The sequence below is a fragment of the Sarcophilus harrisii genome, chromosome 4, assembly GCF_902635505.1.
Source record: "Sarcophilus harrisii chromosome 4, mSarHar1.11, whole genome shotgun sequence".
Classification (NCBI taxonomy): domain Eukaryota; kingdom Metazoa; phylum Chordata; class Mammalia; order Dasyuromorphia; family Dasyuridae; genus Sarcophilus; species Sarcophilus harrisii.
Window position 1 is genome coordinate 244,116,220 of NC_045429.1, and position 24,748 is coordinate 244,140,967.

The window sequence follows — 24,748 nt, forward strand, 5'->3', positions numbered from 1 at the left end:
ATGATGATTATCACTTCATTATTTTTAATATGATAACATTGAAGGTATTTAATAGATTCTTATTGATTAGTAAATTGTTCTATTTTGAAAAAAATGTTTATAAAATTTCAGTTTTATTGGATTAGCTGAGCATAGTTTAATGCTTGAACTTTGCCTAAGGAATGATTAAAACTTGCTGAAAAATAATTAGTTACTAATTAAATATAAAAATAAATTATCTTGTACATTATAAATATATGCCTGGAAATATTCTAAGAAAAAAATTTAAAAAGAGAAGTAAATATTCAGAACTGTACTTTTATTTTATGTTATGAACCAGAATTCTTGTGCTTAAAACAAGAATTCTTACAAGGTGCTAACTCAGTGGAATTGATAAAGACAATGGTTGTCTAGTTTAGCATAATGATTATTGGTTCTCTAATTCAGTCCATGTACTTTGTACTTAATATAGTTCCACAAGATTCATACCTACGATGATGTAACTATAATAGAGTATATAACAGCCAACAGGGACCCAGAGACAGATTCATTCCATTGTCCACCTTTGTGGTGGCTGAAGGTTGAAGCACAAGCCCTCAGACTCAGAGCCAGATTCATGCACTTCATCGCACACCACCATAGTGGCTGGCCTCCTTGCACTTCCCCCACTGAGACCAAGGCCAGTCTGAAAGGCTCCCAAGATCTCCAGAAAAACAACAAGAACACTTTAATTTTATAAAGCTGTTTATCTTTTTTTAATCATTATTTCAATTCTTCCAGTATCTGTGGCTTACAGTTTAAAAGTTCATTATATAAGAATGTAAGCTCTGTGAGGGTAACAATTACTTTGTATTGGTTCTTAAAGACTTATTACTTAACACAAAACTTCTCATGTAGTAGACATATAGCATATATATTTGATCAATTGTCCTGACTAAATTGTAGCAGCCTAGTAGTTTATAAACTATTACATGGAAAACCTGTACATTTGATTTGTTGTCATAAATATAACTAAAATAGTTAAACACTGTGAAGCTATAATTCAATTTGCAAATGTGGTATGCATTAAGATTGTAGTGATGATATAGTGAGATAGTACAGTGTGTGGCATCTTTATATCTCTCACCTATTTGTGGCTAACATCATTATTTCTAGGTTTGATTCATTTGGTCCAACTTGCTCTCTCAGTAGGAGGTCAGAATTCTCATAGTTCTATTATCATACCATTACATTTTCACTATCTCTAAAATTAATTGTGGTGAAGATAAATACATAATCATCACTTTAGCACTGGAGACTTCATCCAATGTGTTTTCTATTTACATTACAAGCAAGTGAAAAATAATGATATTTCTAAAACCATGCTTTTATATTATAACTTTTATATTACATAAAAACCATTTATTTAACAATAAGGCAAAAAAATATATAGCATTATATATACACTAATGTAATACACCCAGCCAAGCCTCAGACTTGGATCATTTCTACCATTAGTTACCTTTTCTTCTATTCACATAATACTGAACAAAGATAAGAGAAAACTGCCCAAATCTCCATTACACATTTATTCAACAAAACCTCAACCAGGCTCTCACTGATGCTAAGCAATTCTATTATATCCTCCTTATGAACCCACTTTCTGCAGAGGTTTTTCCAAACCTTTTTATACCTCTTCAGGCCTCCCATTGAGTTCCTTAACCCCCACTGAGCTGAGAACCATGTCATATTTTATAAAAATAAAATGAGCCTATTTGCCTTGAACTTCTTTTTCTCCTATCTTACTCATCTTCTATCACTCAGATGCCTGTCTACCATTATCTCATCTTTGATTCCTCTCTCAAGTGATGAAATTGCCTTCCTTTTAATGAAGGCTAACACCTTTATGAGTTAAAAAATGATCGCATTCCATCCTGCTTCCACCAACCGATTGCCCCTCTCCTATCCAAACTTTCAGTTACTTTCAATTTCTCTCTGTCTACTGACTCATTCCCCACTGTCTAAAAAACATTTCCATGTCATCTCCAGACTGGAAAACAAAACAACACCCTCCCAAACACTTCTGAATTCTAATGTTTTTCCTCTGTTAGTTATTTCCTACTTATTCTTATTTTGCTTTGCATATGTGTTTGCAGATTTTTTTTCTCTATTTGATTGGAAGATCTTCAAATGAGGGGACTATTTTCCCCTCTTTTTTAATGCTCAGAGCTTAAGCATGTCCTGGCTTAGAAAACATAGAAATTACTTAATAAATATTTATTGATTGTTTAAAAATCTATTAATAAGAAAAATTTTCAAAATTCCCTATGTAAACTGAGGTCATATTTTTTGACCAAAGTACTCAATAACTATGTTTAAGAGTGACCACAAACTTATATGAGACTGACAAAGATGTGCAAAGAGAGTAAAAAATGCATGCACTTAGGGTAACTTACAATGGTAAAATGAAAATTTCAACATTCTTTTTTCTCAGCTATATTTATCCTTCTTTACATTTATCTATACTTGACTGTTGTTCTTCACCACTCTTTAGCTGTGAAAAGACTCTTCTCAAACATGTTGTGTTAAGTCATTTTCACTCTTTTAATCCCACTTGCAATTTTCTTGAAAAAGATACTGGAATACTTTGTGATTTCATTCCCCTGCTTGTGAATTCCTTCCCCAGAGGAAATTAAGTAAAACGAGTTCAAGTGACTTATCTAGGGTCCCACAACTAGTAAGTATCTGAGGTCAGATTTGAATTCAAATAGATGAATCTTCCTGACTTCAGACACAGAGTTCTGCTTACTACTGCCACATTCTCAAACTTAGACTTTACAGAGTTTTATCATTAATTATCAATACCTAAAAATACATTTAGAGAGTAATGACTTTTAGTGACAGTAATTCTCTTTAATCAGAGAAATATCAAAATTCAGGTATCATTGGGCTGTACAAACCATAGCAGCCAACTGAATGTCATAGGAACCTAATCAGAATGGAACTCAAAGCAGTAAGTTAATGTTTATTCTTTAATCCAGGATACTGAAGTAGCTGCTGAGAGTCCTTTCTGCTTTTACCATTTAAACCACATAAGGTATCAGAAAGCAACAACTATTTTTGAAAAGGTTCACCTTTTTGGTAGTTTTAGATGGTACTAAAGGGCAATAGCTATCATGGATGCTCTACAATAAGAACAATTGCTTTGGACCAATTAAGGTTCACCCAAATGAAGCTTTCTATCATCTTATTGCTTCTAACTTCCATAATTCTGACATTTACTGCTCCTCAACCATAGCTGTTTTTTTAGGTCTACCCTTTCCTGAAATGTTTTCAGTTTTTCTCTGGTATTCTGGTTCCTCTTAACTGATACATGTTCATTAAGCACCTATTTTGTGTCAAGCATTGTACTAAGCACAAGGATAAGTGAAAGACAAAAGACAGTTCATATTTAGGAGTTCACATTCTAATGGGTTCTGTCTATTTCCTATCTTATCTTTCTCTTGTGTTCAAAAGCTATTATATTGTTTAAATGAGTTTTCTGAGTCTCAGCGACTCACTTTTTACTTAAACAAAATTAAAAAAATATATTTTTTTTCTGATCAGATTGATGGTATCTTGAAAATTATAAGCCAGTTTCCAAATATTTATAAGATACTCATGTTGAAGTTACTTTCTTTAGTCATAAAACATGTATATGCAAATTTTCTGAGGTATCCATTATTCTTTGTATCTCCAATGTCTTCAATACAATACTCTATTCCTTCTGTGCCCTGGAAATTATTTCTTTACATTCATGCTTTTCTAATTTAATAAATATCATACCTTTTTCCTCTTTAATAACATTAATCAGTTAATACAAAAGTGAATCACTATTTTTCTGACAAAAAGATCTACTCCCTCATATCTATACTATGGATCATTTTCTCTCTAGACTATTCAAATTCTTTCTTAAAGCATTTTTATACATAAGAGATATATGTACAGTGAAGATTGTATTTTAAAACACTATGCCTTTTATAGGTGTATGACATAATGAACTATTCATAACTGTAGCAATATGCCACATCATTTGATAATCAACATAAATTATTTTCCTTTACTCAAAACACTTTTTTGACTATTTCATCTTTAAACTGCTCTGTTTATTTTAATGGAAGCCACACTATATGACTATTTTTAAGTTGTTAGAATAGTCATAGAATGATAGAAATTTTAACTTGGAAAAAATTTTAGAGGTTCAAGTTCCATGTAAAACACTGAGTTTAAGACAGAAAAATATCTCTCTTGAAAACTTTCTGGGACTAATTAAGCTAAACAAATGGTTCTGCTTTTCTTTTTTGAACTTCTTTTAAGAAAATTTTCCTGTTCATACAACTGAGTTCTACCAAAATCTTGTAAGTTATACAGAAATGTATTCCTTCTTTCACGTCATTATTATTATAATATATGATGAATATTCTCATATCTTCCCTGTTTATTCCTCTCTGAAGTAAATATCAACTATGAGATATAAATTTTAGGGGATATTTCAAAATGGTGATTCATGTAGAACTAATAATTTCAACCTCTATACTTTATTCACATTAACTGCAATAAAATAATTTCTCTTTTTAGCAACATTTGCACTATGAGTTTTTGACAAATAAATGTAAGGCTCTCTTCTTATTCCTATCTAATTTTATTTCATGTTTCAGCTAAGTTAAATTCTAGTTGTTGTTTTTTTCAATCCTATGTGATTTTATGATATAAAATTGATATAAAATAAATAAATAAACAAAAATAAACAAATAAAAAAAGTTTAAAAAATAGATTTCAATATATACTCACAGATTATTAATTTTCTTTCGGGATGCAGATAACATTTGTTGTCATGGATCCTTTGAAATTGTAGTGGATCATTGTGTTTATCATCATAGTTAAGTCTTTCTTATTTAATCTTCTTTACAGTATTGTTGTTGTGTGTAAAATATTCTCCTAGTTCTGTTCATGTCATTCTATATTGATGTATGTTATCCTTTAAACTTTTATTAATATATATATATATATATATATATTAATTTCAGGATTTTCTTGGTGTTTAATTAGGGATTTTAAATTTATTATTTTTCTAGTTTTTTTTTTTTTTCTTTAGCTGTATGCCTAATTAAAGATCTCCTTTTTCTTCCCCTTTTTGGTGGATAAGTCTAGAGATATAAATTATGCCCTACCTAGTGCTTTGACTACATCCTATAAATTCTGAAATATTGCCTAATTTTTATCATTATTTTTAATGAAATTGATTATTTCTTTGATTTGTTCTTTGGTATATTGATTCTTTAGGATTAAGCTATTCAGTTTCAATTTTTTGTTTATTCTTTTGTTCTTATTAAATGCATTTTTCTGGCATTATGGTATGTATTTTATTGTTTAGTTCATTATCTTAATAAATTTTTCTGAATATGCCATGGCAGCTAAGAAAAAAGTGTAATACTTTGCAGTGTCATTCAGTTTCCTCCAAAAGTTTGTCATCAAGAATGGATTTTTTTTCTGGAATTCTATTAATTTCCTTAATGTTTTATCTTTGTTATTTTTTCTGTGTCTAAATGTGTCTATTTTTGAGTAAATAAAGCTGTGATATTATACCAGTATAGTTTACTATCTATTGTTTTTAATTTTTCCTTTAATGATTTGGAAACAATTTGGTGCATATATGTTTGTTATTAGGATTTAATTATTTATGGTGTCTTTTAACAAGATGTAATTTCATTATTTTAAATAAACACATACCTACATATATTAATAATATATTTTAAATTAAATATATATATATATATAACTTCAACTGAAGCATAAAAGATCTCATTTTATCTCTTTAGTGTCTATGTTTCAAGTGAATATTTTTATAAACAATTTATTATTAGATTTTAGTTCCTAATCAATACTGACATATGAGAAAAAATTAATATGCTGCATTGATAAGGGGGGAAGTGATCCTCTTGTCTATTCCTGTTAAGATAATTTCTTACCTATCATCCCAGAGTGTCAAAGAAAAAATGAAAGAAGCCTTTTGACATTTTTAACTTACACAGATCTCCCCTTATTTTTCTCTACCTATTATCACAGATTAGGGGAATGATTCAAGGTTTGTTGCATCACAACAAAATAACAAATCTTTAAGTACTTGGTAAGCCATAAGAAGTAAGAGTAACTCTGTACACATTCCCATACTCAAACTGGCAGATGCTACAAAGTTGAGAATTTCAAGAAGATAGAAATTGAACCATTAAAAACTTTGACATTTTAGATCATTGAACTGCACTGAAAACAGTATATTTTATTAAATCAATTAAATGTACTATGTTATAAAGTAGTTTCTGGAGTCAAAGAGCCTGAGTTCAAATCCCAGTTCTACTATTTACTTCCTATGATGACCTAAACAAGGAATTCAATTCTCTGGGCCCTAACTTCTTATTTTAAAAATGAGGAGGTTTGTAATGTTCTGACTAGGTTTCTGGAGGTCCTCCAAATGGGCCTTGACTTCAGCAGAATAATCACCATGAGAATATTCAGGAATAAAGTTCAAAGTCTTTGTTATCTCCTTCACAGTCTGTCTCCTTTACCTGGGCCCAAGCTAGCATTTTAGGGGATCTTCAGATAGGCCTTGGTCTTCTTAGTGGAGGAATGCAGAAGGCAGGAGTGCCACCAGGATGGTGGGAGATGGAATGTCTGTGGCTGACTTTGTCCTCAGTTTAAATACCCTATTACAATTGCATCAATTGTAGAACTATTACACCACCATGCAAAGAACTAAGTATATATAAACTAGATAACCATTGTCTCATCAATTCCACTGAATTAACACCTTGTTGTAGGATTAAATCAATCATACTAAGCCTAAAGTATACCTTTTAAGTGTTTGTGCCCTCTGCTGAGGTTGAGCAAAATTTTATGATGGGATTGGAGTGATGGACCCCAGAGACCCCCACTCAGAATCTCCTAACTCAGAGCCCCTTTATGAGATAACTTAGAGACACACTCTTGCAACAGTCTAAGGTGCAAGAAAATATATATCTTTTGGCAGACTATTTTTGTGGGCCCTGACTTCATATTTACTGGTTATTCCTTTGAATTTATTACATACCTCATTTTTAAGAGTAGACATGAACCCACATTCTTATTCCCTCTTTGCACCATTTGTTAGTCAGCTTGAATGCTGTCCAAAAATTTCTCTTAAAAACTCTCCAACACTTCCACTATTTTGCTAGACTTCAGTTGGATTTTCTACTCTGATCATTATTAAAGATTTGTGACTACAAATCTATTTCCTTAAATTCTTTCAATCCACCTCCAGACCATTTGGAAGATGCATAAAAAGACATCTTGATATAAGTATGAAAAGAAAGAAAAAAGAACACTAGATTTGAAATTAAAGTACCTTGGATCAAAGTCAAGCTCTGACACATACTTTATACTTGAGTATCCTTGGGAAGTCATTTGGTTGCATTTTAATTTCCTCATTTGTAAAATATAGATTGGAATGCATGGCCTCTGAAGCCCTTTCAAATCATTATCAACAATATAGAAGGTATGATGTTTCCTTCTCTGAAACTCAGTTTCATCATTCATAAAATGAGGATGCAGATTAGGATAAGCAAAAATATCCCTATCAACTCTTCATATATAATCCTCAGATGCAAGACAGGCACAAGAAATTCATACAGATGTTGTTTCAGAATAGCTTCCCTTAATAAAAGAGGTGTTTGGCTCTGTTTGGGACAGTAATCACACAACCCAATAACTCTTTAACCCTTGATGTCATAAACTTTTATATGGAATATTTGCAAAGAAGTTCTCACACAAAGAAGTTCTCGGGGTTAAAACACAAGAGATCTCTGCCTGCAGAAAATACATTGGTTAAAATCCAGAATATGCTTTTTTCACTCAATGTATCCCAGAATATATACTCTTCAAAGAACTAGATCTCTCCTTTAAACTTTAGGATGGATTGCTTTTGCCCCCAGGCTTTAGTGACTATATGTCGCTGAATCCCCTTAAAGATGTGTTTATTCTTTAATTTAAGCTCCCATAGTTAAAGCTTTAGTTTTTGAGAGACATTTTCTTTTTTCCCCTCAGAGAATATCTTTTTTATTACAGTTTTTTTATTTGTAAAACATATGCATGGATAATTTTTCATCATTGGTCCTTGCACAACCTTGTATTCCAAAATTTTCCCTCTCTTCCCTCTATCCCCTCTCCTAGATGGAAAGTAATCCAATTTATGTTAAACATTTTAAGATATATAATTAAATAGAATATATGTATTCATATTTATAAAATTATCATTCTACACAAGAAAAATCAGATCAAAAAGGGAAAAAAATACGAAAGAAAACAAATTGAAAGCAAACAAGAAAAAGAGTGAAAATGTTATGTTGTGATCTGCATTCACTTCCCACAGTCCTCTCTCTGAGTGTAGATGGCTCTCTTCATCACAAGATCATTGGAACTGGCCTCAATTATCTCACTGGAGAAAGGAGATACACCTATCAGATTGATCTTCATATAATCTTATTGCTGCTGTGTACAATGATTTCCTGGTTCTGCTAATTTTCCTTAGCATTAGTTTATGTAGACTCTGAAATCATCCTGTTGATCAATTTTTACAGAACAATAATATTCCATAACATTCATATACCATAACTTATTCAGCTATTCTCTAATTGATGGGCATCCACTCAGTTTCCAGTTTCTTACTACAACAAAAAATGTTGCCACAAACATTTTTGCACATGTGGGAACCTTTCTCTTATTTATTATATATTTGTGATACAGACTCAGTAGGGACACTGCTGAATCAAAGGATATGTACAGTTTAATAGCCCTTTGGATATAGTTCCAAATTGTTCTCCAGAACAGTTGGATCAGTTCACAACTCCACTAACTGGTATTAGTGTACCAAATTTCCAACATCTCCTCCAACATTCATCATTATCTTTTCCTCTTATCTTAGCCAATACACACCGAGAGGTGTGTATTGATACTTCAGAGTTGTCTAAATTTGCATTTCTCTATTCAATAGTGATTTAAAGTACCTGTTTTTATGACTAAAAATGGTTTGGATCTCTTCATTTGGAAATTGACTGTTCATATCCTTTGACTATTTATCAACTGGAGAATGGCTTGAATTTTTATAAATTTGAGTCAATTATATATTTTATAAATGAGATTTTTATCAAAAATCTTGAATATAAAATGTTTTCCCAGTTTGTTGTGTACCTTCTAATCTTGTCTGCATTAGTTTTGTTTGCACAAAAAGTTTTTAACTTAATATAATCAAAATTATCTATTTTTTGTTCAATAATGAACTCCAGTTTTTTTGCCAGGAATTTCTTCCTTCTCCATAGGTCTTAGAGGTAAGTCTCTCTGTCCTGTGTTCTTTTAAATTGCTTATACTATCACTCTTTATGTCTAAATCATGAACCCATTTGTATCTTTTGTTGGTGTATGATTTTAGATATGGATCAATGTGTATTTTCTGTCATACTAGTTTCCAATTTACCCAGCAGATTTTATCAAAAAATTAGTTTTAAATCCAAAATATGGGGTCTTTGGTTTTACCAAACACTAGATTACTATAGTCATTGATTATTTTGTCCTGTGAAACTACCCTATTCCACTGATTTGACTACTCTATTTCTTAGCCAGTACCAAATGGTTTTTATGACCACTGTTTTATAATATAGTTTTAGATATAACACAACTAGACCACCTTCATTTGATTTTTCTTTAATTCCCTTGAAATTATTGACCATTTGTTCTTCCAGAAGAACTTAGTTATTATTTTTCTAGATATTTAAAATAATTTCTTGGGAGTTTGATAGATATGGCACTGAATAAGTAGATTAATTTAGGCAATATTGACATTTTTATTATATTTGATGGGCCTACTCATGAGTACTTGATATTTTTTCAATTGATTAGATCTGTTTTTATTTGTGTGGAAAGCGTTTTGTCATTGCGTTCATATAATGTCAATATATCTGCCTGGGCAGATAGACTCCCAAATATTTTATATTATTGACAATTATTTTAAATGGAATTTCTCTTTAAATGTCTTGCTGTTAAACTTTGTTGGTAATATATAAAAATGCTCATGATTTATATGGATTCATTTTGTATCCTGCAACTCTGCTAAAGTTGTGAATTGTTTCTAGTAGTTTTTTAATTGATTAACTAGGGTTCTCTTAAATATACCATCATGTCATCTGCAAAGAGTGATAATGTGGTTTCCTCATTACCTATTTTAATAATTCCTTTTTCTTCTCTCATTGTAAAACCTAACATTTCTAATACAATATTGAATAGTAATGGTGAATGTTTTCAACATTGACCCTTGCAAAATCTTTTGTTTCAATTTTTTCCCTTGTTCCCTCCACCCCTTTCCCTAGCTGGCAGGTAGTCCAATACATGTTAAAAAATATGTTAAAATACATGTTAAGTCCAATATGTGTGTGTGTGTTTGTGTATTTATACAGTTACCTTGCTGCACAAGAAAAATCAGATCAAGAAGAAGAAAAAGAAAAATTGAGAAAGAAAACAAAATGCAAGCTAAAAACAACAGGGAGAGTGAGAATTTTATATTGTGTTCCACATTCAGTTCCCAGAGTTCTCTCTGTGTGTGTAGATGGCTCTTTTCATCACTGAACAAGTGGAACTAGTTTGAATCTTCTCATTGTTGAAGAGAGCCATGTCCATCAGAAGTGATCATCATATAGTGTCATTCTTGCTGTGTATAAGGATCTCCTTTTTCTGTTCATTTCAATTAGTTAATGTAGGCCTCTCCAAGCCTCTCTGAAATCATCCTGCTGGTCATTTCCTACAGACAATAATATCCAATAGCATTCATATACCATAAGTTATTAAACCATTCTCTAATTGATGGGCCTCCACTTAGTTTCAAGTTTCTTGCCACTACAAAGAGAGCTGCCACAAATATTTTTGCACATGTGGGGGTCCCTTTCCCTTCTTTAGTATCTCTTTGGGATATAATTCCAGTAGAAACACTGCTGGATCAAAGGGTATGCATTTTTGAGAGTAGTTCCAAACTGCTCTCCAGAATGGTTGGATCCATTCACAGGTCCACCAACAATGAAGATATATTTTTTATAAGTAAAACAAAACAAAAAAAAACTCATTTTATAATTTTCCCAGAAATAATGAATCAAAGTAAGAATATCTTTATTGATTCAAAAAGACAGAGAGAGAGAGAGAGAGAGAGAGAGAGAGAGAGAGAGAGAGAGACAGAGAGAGAGAGAGAATTAAAATAGGCATTGAGGTTGGAAGTTAAGACAGGAATTAGATAAAAATTGGAGTTCTTATGAAGCAACTTACTGAGCAGCATTAAAGTTGACTGTTCATAAAGTACAACAGATAATCCTCAAGACAGAATAGGTTCTGAAAAAAAAAGAATAACAGATATGGATGAATCAATATCCCTACAAGATATAGACCAAAAAGAAAATTTTGGGGAAAAAATCAGAGTAATGGAATAAGACCATTAAGAGAAGATATGACTTTTTAAAGGAATCAAAATGACCAACTCTGAAGATAGCTTTTATGGAGATAATTTGTGAATCATAGCTCCCCAAGGGCTAAGAGGGACATCATGAAATTTAAAACTTGAATAAGATATTTAAAATACATTATTGAAGAGTATTTTAGAACAGACAGAAAGCTCAGGTTTCAGTTACCCAAGATGTAGTTCCAAAATTTGTTTTTTACCATTTTCTTACCTAAATTAATGGTGACAAAATCTCTAAATTGTTATTTCTTTACTCTGGCTAATCATGATTTCATTTTTCTCAATGGGACTATTATATATTTCTATAATTGAGAATTCTATATTTGATTTGGATTTCACTAATGAGGAGGAACTCATTGGGGTGGAAACATTGGAAAGCTTGACAGAATCCTCCTAAAGTTTCTGAGAGAAGAGAATAAAACTTGGCACAATGTGACATATTCTTCATTTTTCGGAGAGCAAATTTCAAAGAGTTCAGTGGAAGTATAAGTATGATTCCATTGGATAAAACTTTACATGAAATGTCAGCTCAGTAGTTATAGAAAACTCTCGATGATTTCTGAAGACAGAAAGGAAAATAAGCCCACTGAGACAGGAAACCAGGAATTAACTGAAAAAACCAATGTAAAGACAGAGAAATCACTAAATTTAAATCAAATATTATATATGTATGTGTGCATACATACACATATATATTTATTGTGGTTTGTATGTTGTTTCACTCATGTTCAATTCTCTGATTGCATTGGGATTTTTTTGACAAAGATACTAGAGTGGTTTGCCATTCTCTGCTCTAGCTCAGTTTACAGATGAGGAATTAAAGCAGAGTTAAGTAATTTACCTAGAGTCATATAGCTAGTAAGTGTTTGAAGTCTTCTGAATCCAGGTTCTCTTGAATCCAGGATCATCACTTCCTCACATATGCATATATGTTCATGTGTATGTATCAATGTATGTGAATTTTTATATATATATATATATATATATATACATATGCATATGAATGTATGCAGTGCACATATACATAGACATATATGCATATACATACAAACACACATATATATGTATATATGTGTTGTATCTGGACTAGCTCTCTGGAGGATCTCGGAACCAGCCCAAGTCTTGGTCTTAGAAGAAAAGTGAAGAGGAAAGACTTATATAAATGGTTAAAAATGGAGTCTATTCATTCCAAATTCTCTCAGCCTTCTATATCCTAATACCCTTATATAACCATAGCAATTACACATGCATTAACTATATACTGTGCATGAGGACCACGAAAACAAATTGCTGTTATATGTAGATGACTCTTTACCACTTGATATCACTCTGCTTTAATTACAATATTGGTTGTCACAACCCCCTGATTTCTCAGGAAGGCTGAGAGCCCCTAGGGGAGATGGGGAGCTGAACCAGACACTGTCAGCATGTTCCCTCTACACTGAAGGGTCTTATACCTCACTCAGAGTTCCGCCACTATCTGTGGCCCTCTCTGTGTATGTATATTCATACACATAATCATGTATGTATGTGCACACATGTATATTTATATATACATTTGTGTGTATCTGCATGTGTGTGTGTGTGTAATAGAAGATAAGGCAGTTAACAAAGAATGGATATAAAAGTGTCAAATGATCTCTACTAATTCTCTTAAGAATTCCATTAAGCAAAATACTCCTCAGCAATCCCCTGAAGGCATTACATCCCTAAAACAGTTTTAATCTTTTTAGAATATTTAATACCCATCAAATGCCAGAGCTGTTGTCCAGGTGAATAGAAGTAGGACACAAGGATAATATGAAAATATCTATAGCACAATTTTAGTATCACTGGCCACCTGGGATGGTTAATTGGGGAATGAGATTCCCTTTTCCTCTCACACTTTGATTGCTAATCCTAAACCTGCCCACAGAATACTGAGTAGACCTCTAAAATACCCATGACACTTAAGAAACTTTGAGATATTGTTAATTCTTTGCTAGGACATTATCCAAAATGCAGGACCCTCCCCTGGAATTCCTTCTGTGTGCTAATGCTAATCCTTAATTTTCTTTAGTAAGAAAAGAACATTTTCTTCAACTCCCAGTTATTTGGAACCCTCTGGTCTATTCTTAGGAGTTGAGAACATTAATTAGGCAACTAGACCCAAGGGACCCTTAGCAGAGTTGACTCCATCCTATCCCAGCTTTTGCCCCAATAATACATTTCTTCATGAAGAGAGCTTTATCCTCAGAGTCCTCTGGTTGGAGCCATGACATGTAACTGGCAAGTGAGGTGGCAAGCAGAATTGCTGCTGGTTCAAATGACTGATGCAATGTGACCCTAATGATATAGTGCTTAGTCATGTGATACTAGAGGATGCTGGTTGAGTGTCAGGAACTGGTCTAATGGGTCTGCTTCACTAGACAGATACTGGTCTTGAAGAATATTATTTCTAAATAGATGATCAACCTTCTTAGTACCCTCCTGTTATCTCATCAGTCTGATGAGTATACTGGTCAACATCCTTATCAGCTTTTTGGGTTGCTTGGTTAATCTCCTCACTACCCTCCTGGGTTGAGTGATCAACCTCCTAAGGAATCGTCTGGGACATGAACTCAATTTCAGGAGTTTCCTTTGAAAGTGGCTCAAAGATTACAGAAATCTCTTAAGAGCATTGATCAACTTTGATAGGACCTTCCTGAAACAATTGATTCACCTTAGAGGTGCTCTGAGTCAGCAACTTAACTTTTACCAGAACATCTTGGGATTCCTGGTCTCTATCTTCAAGGGCTTTCTGTAATAGCTAGGTCCTCTCCACAGACATTTCCTGAGATGGCTGGATAATTTTAGGGTACCTTTTTTTTCTATATCTCTTGTCTTTTTACCCCATACTTACTAATCTCCTGAGACTGTCCATGTTTGCAATGCCCCTTCATCATTTGAAAACTTACATTTGGATGGTCACTGAAGCCAAAATGAAAACCAACATCTACTGAAATAAGAAAAGGGGCCAGCTCTATACACAGTGCTAGAGGGATGACTACTATTCCATGGAGGATTATTAGAGTGCTCCTGGAGCTGCAAAGGCAGTGAATGAAAGGTCTGGAATAGAGCAAGTGGGAACTCAGGACCCTGGTTGCTGTGCATGTAATCAAAATGAGCTGCAAATACATGGGTATCTGGATACCATTGACACAATGAACTCAGGAATTCCTTCATCTGGCAAAGGGAGAGATCATTGTGCAAAGTTCCCAGTAGGTAGATAGTGGGCATCATGGAAAAAGCTTCAAATCTGTTAGTAAGATGCTTTGCAAATGACACAGAATATTTCTTTATAACCAGGACAAACAAGAACTCATCTCAATTCATCAGGCTGACAGGTGAGAGTTTTTTGCCATGGCTACCAGATAGTCCAGGAGATTCAGGACACTGGATGAGCCACTTAGGACTGTGATGCTGAACAGCTCTGGGCACAATGAATCTAGGTCACTTTGCTTCCTTTCTGTGGGTGAATGTGAAGACTGGAATAGACAGTAACTAGCAAGTCATGAAGATGAAGTTTCAGACAGCACTTCCATAGAGCCAGTTTTCCAATTGCAGATGGGTGTTGAGTTGCAGTGAGTGCTTCTCAGGAGGCAACGGTGATGTCTGCAACATCATATGTTGAATCATTCCAATACTTACTCTGGCACAGATCTTCCATATTGCTTTTATGTGCAGTTCTTCATTCTCAAAAGAGATTGGGCAGAAGCCTCTGGAGGTACTGCAATCCTTCTCAATACCATTAACTCAAAGCAGAAGTATAGTTCTTCATGGAATCACTCCTCTGATGAGGAATCCTGGGTGTTGTCTTCACATAGAATGATGGCAATCTAGTCATGTAGTTGAGCTCTGAGCACTGAGATAAGCCAGAGCCCTTTTTCACTACAGATTTTCAGATTTATCAAGAAGCCCTCCATAAAGAAAGACACTTAGCAGAGAATAAACAATACTCTCACTGGTGAAGTAGAGACAAATACAGACTTGATAGTATGGGGAGAGCAACCCTCTGAAATATAGGGGGTTCACTTTGATGACAGAATCATCCTCATGGGTTCACTGTAGATTAAGTTGAATCTTTCTTAGAAATGGGAGACAAAAGCCCACAGTAATCTTCAGCTTCTCCTTATTGCTGATCCCATATTTCTGAGTAATAACCATATTAATCAGTGCCTCAGAAAACTGAATCAGTTCTGCTGTCCCCTACAGTCCCAGACTCCTATTGTGCTTCATATCATATTTGAAACAATCATAGATGTCAGGAATTTTGCTGATATTAAAGCATTCACTTTTCTGCCAAAAATAATATTTCAGATTGCTCTAGCACTGCTTCATGAATTGCAGAGTCTCACTGTGATACAACTGCAGGTCTGCTGATTTGGGGCCCTGCAGCCTTTCCTGGAACTGATGTATGAGGTTCTCAATAAAAACAAATACATGTTACAATTCTACATAGGATTCTGAATTATGGCCATTGAGTAAACCAAAGAGAGGCTGACAGTAAGGACCAGCTGTTCATAGTCTCCAGAGCCAAAGGATGTATCCTGTTGTAGAATGTGATGTAGTCATTTCTTCACGTGGTATTGATAGATGCTCAAAGAGTCATCATCATTGTTCAGAAACCCATTCATGTTGGCTTTCTTCACTATTTGTACCAGAATGTCAGCTTCCCTCCAGTTCCAGTAATCTCTTGGCAAAGACTGCAGCCATCATTTGTACAAACTCTCATGTGAAACATAAATCTTGAGGTCATGACAGTAAGTGCTTTGGAGCTGTAGGAGCCCACAATCAAGGAATCCAGCATTTGTCCTAACCCCCTAAATACATGCAGCAAAAAACTCATCTCAGATCCTCATTCTGGACACAGACACAAAAAAAATTTCAAAAAATCATTTAAAATACAAAACATAAAAAGATAATTAGATAACATTCCCTTAAAAATAAACAAAATAATCTTCATGTCACAGTAGGTCACCAGTATATTAGGGAAATAAAAAAAATCTAATGCCATCTTAGTATGAAGTATATTGAAAATATCTCTAAGGAAGAAAAAATCCTCTTAGACTTGGCCATACTGCAGACTATCTGGCTTAGTCTATTTATTTGTGGATACCAGATTTTAGAACTTAGTTTCTTATATATATCTTGATTTGTGGAGAAAATAAACAAAAAACAAACACACAATAACAAAACAAAAACAAACAAAAAACAACAACAAAGAATTGTTTTGGATCATTCTCTTTATCAGAATACTAAGATTGTTCACATTTGATCATCCTTGGAATATTGCCGTTACCACATACATTTGGCAGTTTCTGTTTACTTCTTTTTACATCACTGTATAAATATTCTGAGGTGTTAAGGTATTTGTTGTTGTTTTTTTTTAAACTGTTCTGCTTGTTATTTCTTATAACACAATAGTATTCTGTATCTTATAATACAACTTGTTAAATCATTCAGCAATTAATATATATTTCCAGTTTCTAATTATTTACCAATATGAAAAGAACTGCTACAAATATTTTTGTATAGTGAGGTCCTTTTTTATCATTTCCTTGGTATAACAATATGTTGATATTTTTTGTTGATATATGTACAGATAGTAGTGGCATCAAAGAATATGTGCAATTTCATAGGCCTTTGGACATAGCTACCGATTTTTATCCAGAATGGTGAATGAGTTCACAACTCAACCAACAATGCATTAATATCCAAATTTTTTCACATCATATCCAGCATTTGTCATTTTAATTTTCTGTCATGTTTGCCAATCTGAGGGATGTGAGATGGTACCTCATGGTTATTTTAACTTACATTTTCCTGTTCAATAGTGATTTAGAACATTGTTATTTGTTTGTTGATAGCATTGATTTCTTCTCCTGAATACTGTCTATTTAAAATATCCTTTGATACATTTATCAACTGAAGAATGCTGCATCTTTTTTGCTGGTTTTTATTTATTTCAGTTCCATACATATTTGAGAGATGAGATCTTTATCAACATATGTTACTGTAAATCCCCAGTGTCATCTTTCCATATTCAGTATGGCGGCATAAGTTTCTTTTGTACAATTTTTTTTAATTTTTTGATATCAGAACAGTCCATTTTACTTCCCATGAACTTGTTTAGTTATAAATTCTTCTCTTATCCATAGATTTGAAAGTATAGCCCCCTCTCCCTCCAAGTTACTTATGATATCACATTTTTGTATCTAAATCATGTATCCATTTTGACCTTACCTGGGTATAAAGTATGAAATGAAATTCCAAATTATTTTACACTATTACCAGCAATTTTTGTTCAATGCTGAATTCTTATCCTCAGAACTTGGACCTTTTGATTTATCAAACACTAGATTACTATAATCATTTAATAACATATAGTCTATTTAATCTATTTCACTGATCCAGCATTTATTTCTGTTTACACCAGATTGTTTAGATAATTATCAATTTTATGTAGTTTGCAAAGCTACCTTCCTTCACATATTTTTTCATTGATTCCCTTGATATTCTTGACCATGTGCTTTTGCAGATGAATTTTGTTATTATTTTTCTCTATATAAAATCATTCTTTAGTAATTTGACTGGCACAACACTGAAAAAGTAAATTAAACTAGGGAAAATCCTTTTTATTTTATTGGCTTGGAATAATATTGAATAAATATTTTCTCAATTATTTAGGTCATTTTTATTTGTATGAAAAGTGTTTGTAACTGTATTTATGTTATTCCCAGGTTAGTTTTGACAGGTAGAACCACAAGTATTTTATATTATCTAAAATTGTATTAAATGGGATTTCTATTTTCAGGTTTTCTTTATATCTTTATGATTATTTTTGTGGGGCCTATATTGACATACTGATGATTTATGCGGGATTATTTTTAACCTAAAATTGGATTAAAGTTATGAATTGCTACAACTAATTCTTTAGAGAATTTAGGTAGAAATATCAAATCATGTAGATCATATCATCTGCAAAGAGTATAGTTTTCTTTCCCCATTGCATGTTTTTATTGCTTCAATTTCATTTTCTTATCTTAATGCTGTAATCAGCAATTCTGATATAATACTTAATAATGAAGGAAATAACAGGCATCATTGCTTTTTTTAAATTTTAATAGCTTAATAATTGATTATTAATAGCTTATATGCATAGATAATTTTATAGCATTGACAATTGCCAAACCTTTTGTTCCTATTTTTTCCCTCCTTCCTCCCCACCCCCTCCCCTAGATGGCAAGATGACCAATACATGTTAAATATATTAGAGTATAAATTAAATACAAAATAAGTATACATGTCCAAACCACTATTTTGCTGTACAAAAAGAATCGGATTCTGAAATATTGTGCAGTTAGTCTGTGAAGAAAATCAAAAATGCAGGTGGGCAAAAATATAGGGATTGGGAATTCGATGCATTGGTTCTTAGTCATATGCCAGAGTTGTTTGCTGGGTATAGCTGGTTCAGTTCATTACTCAGACATCATTTCTTTATGGCTGATCTTAATGGAAAGGGTATAAATGTAGTGCTGTTACTGATAATGCTCCCTCTTTATTTTGTTTTGTCTTAATTTGTGTTAATCTGTATATTTTATTTATTTATGTGTTTAACATTATTTTTTTAAAAGTTTGAGTTCCAAATTTTCTTTCTCCCTACCACTCTTCTCCCAATCTCTGAGAAAGCAAACAACATGAAATGAATTATATTTGGGAAGTTATGAAAAAATATTTTCATATTAGATATCTTGCAAAGACAGAAAGGAAAGTGTACTTAAAATTGTTCTCAGAGTTTATCAGTTCTTTTTTTCTAGATGTGGATAATAATTTTTTTCATTATGAGTGTTTTTGGAATTAGTATTGCTTAAATGAAATGTCTTTCACAATTAAACATCATTACAATATCTCTATTTCTGTATACTATGCTCTCTTGCTCCAATTAAAACAAAACAAAACAATAGCAGCAATGACACCAAGTGCTATGGGATAGGTTGAAACTTTAAATGACTGACATTAGAGAAAAAAAATTGAGTCCCTATAAATGAATTGAATACTGTAAAATTTTTGGGTGAAATTTAATGGTATTTGAACATATCAGAGAAAAAGACATAGTCGTCAAGTATCTTACCTTCTGTCAGGGAAAAACAACTACTACCACCAAAATATAAAGTACATAGAAGAGCAGCTAATTAACTGTACGACAGCACAACTAATTAAGTTACTTAAAATCTAGTTTGCTTTTACAAGAATTAATGGTTTATTGGTATGTTTAGGGTCACTTCTTTATTTCTTAGGCTTTCTAAATATTCTATATTTTAGCTGGATTATTTTTCCTAATGTGATCTAACTGAAAATCAAAATTCATACAAATCACTTGTATAGGTAAAATTTAAGAAATGATGAAGTAAATGTGTTGAATTAAGTGTTTTTATCCAGTGACACAACTAACTCTATTTTTAGGTACTATACATATAATGGAATAAATATATCTTAATCATTGTTCATAATACATTAAATAAGTGAGGAAGTACAATAAAATCACAACCACTAAAATTTTATTGTATAGTATATTTAAGGAAATAAGGAACAAGTATGTGGTTTCAATGTTATAAGGTACAGTAATTAAATTGTTTCCTAGATTGTACCTCAATACTTTTTCCTTACCTTATAGTTCTAAAGTTTTCTAGAGCACTGAGAGGTTAATCTATGAATTTGTGTATCTGCATCACATGATCTTTTAGAGAAAAGATATGATTTAGAATTCTTTCAGGTTGAAGATTAATCAATTATTTCATGCTCATCTTCTTCAATTCTTCATAATATATTATGTGTTATGGAATATGCCTTTTTTAATTATATAACAATAGATTAATTATTATTATTGGTTTAATAGAAGTTGATTTCCCATATTATTACAGACATCAATTATGTAATGTATTACTACATATCAACATTGTATTAAGTACTTTACAGATATGAATATGTTTTATCCTTAAAACAAATGAGCTGAATATACTATTATCATCTTAGTTTAATAAAGGAGGAAACTACAGCAAATAAAAGTTAACTAATTTATCCAGACTCATAAAACTAGTAATTATCTGAGGCTGTATTTGAATTCAGGTCTTCCCAATTCTAGATGTGACCTAGTTCTGTTTAGGTTCTAACTGTTTTAGGCATTTAATGTATTGCTAGGCATTTGGGAAAATACCAGCTAATAAATATATAGTTATTTTATAACAGTGAGGCAGTATGGAATGAAAACTCAGAGTTAAGAATATAAATTTAGAATCCTTAGAAACAAGAAGATCAGATTCAAATTCAGCTCTAAAAATTACTATTTCTATAACCTTTAGTAAGTCACATGCTCTCAGTAAACTAGGCATGGTGGGAATGTATCTAAAAGTTGGTGGCCTGTGGTTGCTATTGTTGTCTGTCCTTCATTTGTGAAGAGGATCATGGCAACAGGGAGATGATACCATGATATGCAACTGAAGTGGGTTTAAGTGAGGATAGGCTGTGCAAAGTCACCGGTCATACTTTCTCCTACATAGCCATCTGTGTCTAGTTGCAAGGCATGGAATAGGACAACAATAGGTGGTCCTGGATGCAGTAAGAGACCTTGGTATTTTTAAGATAAGGTATTTAATTGGTCTCTGTTTGACTAAATCAATGCCCAGTGATTGAGATAGGTAAACAATGAAATTTAGCATGGCCTTTTTTACCTAGGGAAGAAAAATCAGAAAGAGAGGGGATATCCATAGCTTTTTTTATTAAAAGAGAAAGAAGTGCTATTTACATTTACCCTAAGTCTAACAGGTCCAAACAATGATGAACTGGAATTTGATCTGGGACTTATTGTTGGCCAAACATTTTTTCTTTCTCAAAGAGGATCATAACATCATGAAGGTAATATCATGATATGCAAATGAATTAGATTTATGTGGAGGTGGGATGTGCAAAGTCACCATCTTCACTTTCTCCTCTGAAGCCATCTGGAGCTAGTAGCAAGATATAGATATAGATGACTGGAAATGGCATTGGATGCAGTGGGAGTCATTGACCTATATTAGTTGCAAGAAGGAGAACTGTTATCTGGGAGTTCTACATAATAAAAAAAATACAGATCTAGTCTCAACCCTGAAATTTCCACAAAAAACAGGATTTAAGATCAGCATGTACAATCCCTTTTGCTTGTATAAAATAGTTAACTGATGTGCTAGCTGTTTTTTGGACATTTGGAATTAATTTATAAAACTGAAATGATGTTTATGTATACATGTATAAATAGAGATATAAATAGAGATATATAATGAAAATATGCAAATCAGGTTTGTTTCTGAATCCAACTTTTTATCTAAAAATGTTAATGAATTTGCACTCTCTATGGAAACTGTGAGAACAGTTTTAGTAGAATAATATTAAGGACAGAGATAGAGGTCAGATCCCATAAATATCTACTATGTTGAAAGTTGAAAAACAGCAAACTGCTAAGTAGTATATCATTTGACACAGTAATAAAGAGGTCAAGAACCCATTATAGCAGGGTTGGAAATATATCAAAAACAATATTTTTTTTCAAGAAAGAAAATAACAAAATTTTCTCAACACATATATAGGGATAACACCCTATTGGTTATGGGGAAGATTATCCCTAAATATAAATGAACTTCACTCAAGTTATATTATCCTTTAAAGATTATAAAAGTATAAATGTTACTTCAAACATTTGAAGAACACAAGACTTTCTCCACATGAGTCAATTAATTAAATACATATATGCCCTATTTTTTCAAGAATTTATATTTAAGTATTGATGAAATAAATACGACCCATGCAAAAAGACTCCAGATCCTTTATAGCAAAGTGGGCCAAAGGGAAGGCATTAACAGAAGAAATATTTTGTTGAATTTAAATAGAATTTAAGTGGGCCTTTCAGCAGTGGCCCCTAGTTGAATTCTCACAGCTACTCCCTGAGATAAGTAGGGAAGGATATTGATTATTTTGTCCTTAAGAAGGTCTTTGTTGCAGTAGGTCCTTCTTGAATTTCTTGTCAAATTCTTTGTCTTGACATAATTATCATGGCCTCACTGTTACTGTATCCTATTAGAAGGCCATGTTATAGATTTCAACTCCTAGTTTTAGTTTTCTCCTATAAAAGACACATTGTATTCCAACTCTTCACTAACTCCTTTTAGGAATTTAGCACCTTACTAAGCATCACAATAGCATGGTCATTAGAAGCTGCCCACCTGTTGGCAGCAAGTTCTTTAGGAACTTTTCCTACCTTATGGCATCTTCCTCCTTGTTATGTCTAGTCCATGAAGAATTTGGTTGGCTTATGATGTCTTCCTGAATGGGATGAATTGAGTGAAAACCTCTCATAAGAATGTGGCCTTGACCCATACCTTAATTATAACTTGAAACTTTGCAATAACAAGTTGTACTATAGTCAAAAATGCAGGTTTTCCCTAATCTTGGATAAACAACATTGAGTTCCTAATATGATAAAGAATGTTTCTTTATCTCTGGGCAAACTTTTAGTCTTTGGGAATATTTCTGCATTTTAAAGTATAAGCCTATGTAGTGTCCTGGCTAGCTTTCTCAAGGGTCTCTGGACTCTCCTTAGCAGGAGAGTCACCACCAGGATGTTTAGGATCTAGACTCTGGAGTCTGGAGTCTGAGCTCAAGCCCACACTAATTTGAGTCTGCTTATTTCAAGTCCTCTCAGCCCTTAAATACCTTAGTACAATGACATCACTACAGCACACTGAACATGTGCCAATTGTAGAACCATTACATCACCATATCACACTAAGTACTAAGTCTATGTGAGAGCCATTGTCTTATCAATCACACTGAGTAAACACCTTATTGTAAATATCCTTGTTTCAAGCATATTGTTCCAGAGTTCTGACCCTCTATAAGCCTAGACTTCCAGCCAGTGGGAGAAAAGGGCAGAAGGGTTAGGGGGAATTCCACACTATTGCTATATAATCCGCTCTCTATGATGTGCACTTCACACTCCTATACTGACACTGTTGGTTTTGGGAACTGCCTTTTCTCACAAGGTCTTAATAAATCCTGTATTTCTTTTTGTTTTTTGTTCGTTTGTTTTTACCTTGAGAATATCTGATTTTAATTTGGGTAGGGTCATCACTGTCCCACACATTACTTCTTGTTAATGATCAGTTCTGCTAAGGAACATAGCCCATGTCTTTCTCTTTGTTAAATGCTAACACTCTTTTAGAACTTATCCTGCTGCCAACAGGACATAAAATCATATATAGATACTGGTACACACAAACACAAAAAGAATCATTAAGCATATTTATAGAAAATCTTGTTCTCCAACCTCTTTTTTCTTAATTAAAAAAAAATGTCCCTCCTTAATATAGCATACCTTGAAATGCTTTTTGTCATTTTTTTAAAAATTACTCCCAATTTTAGGAGTGATTCCAGACCTGTGATTTTGTTGACAGAATTTCTTGTGAAGAAAGTCCTTTACTCATGCAACTTAATGATGGTTACTTAGCCCATTTCCTTGGGAAGTTGTCTGGGTGCACAGAGTGGTTACCCAATGTGTGATTTGTTTAGATTCATAGGCAGTATGTATCAGAGGTAAGATTTGAAGACAGACATTTCTTAACTGAGGTCATCACATTAACTTTACACAGGAACCTACAAATTGATTCTACCTTATAGTTAATTAGTAGCACAAAATGAGATGAGAGATTGGAAATTTTACTTTGGGGATTCTAAACTTATCCTTCTGAGAGAAAGAAAGCAAAGAAATCTAAATATGATAAATAGACCTCAGAAAAACAGTAAAACATCTTAACTAGGGATATGGATTGTCATATAATCAATTTAGCTGCAGTGTATTCATATTGACGGAGATTACTTGCTGTGGAAAATCAAAATGAATATTTTTCTATACCACAACATTGTAAAATGACCCACATTTAGCATACTTCTTTAAAATTAATCTTGTAAAATAATTTCAAATCTAAGTATTATGTGGATAACAGTAATGACATCAACTTTTTCTATATTGCTTAAAATTTGTAAAATATGTTAAATATATTATTTCATTTGAATAACAAACAATCTTATAAAGTAGATACTATTTACAACCATGTGTTTGTGAAGTCATTTTTTTATTTAAGGTATAAGAATTTACATAAATTTCTATTAAATTTA

The 24,748-nt window shown here is 32.6% G+C and overlaps 1 pseudogene; it reads right to left on the reverse strand.

Moving 5' to 3' along the window:
* Positions 1-14,708: 14,708 nt before the first annotated feature.
* The window catches only part of LOC105750604, a 64,134-nt pseudogene continuing 54,094 nt past the window's right edge, over positions 14,709-24,748 (reverse strand).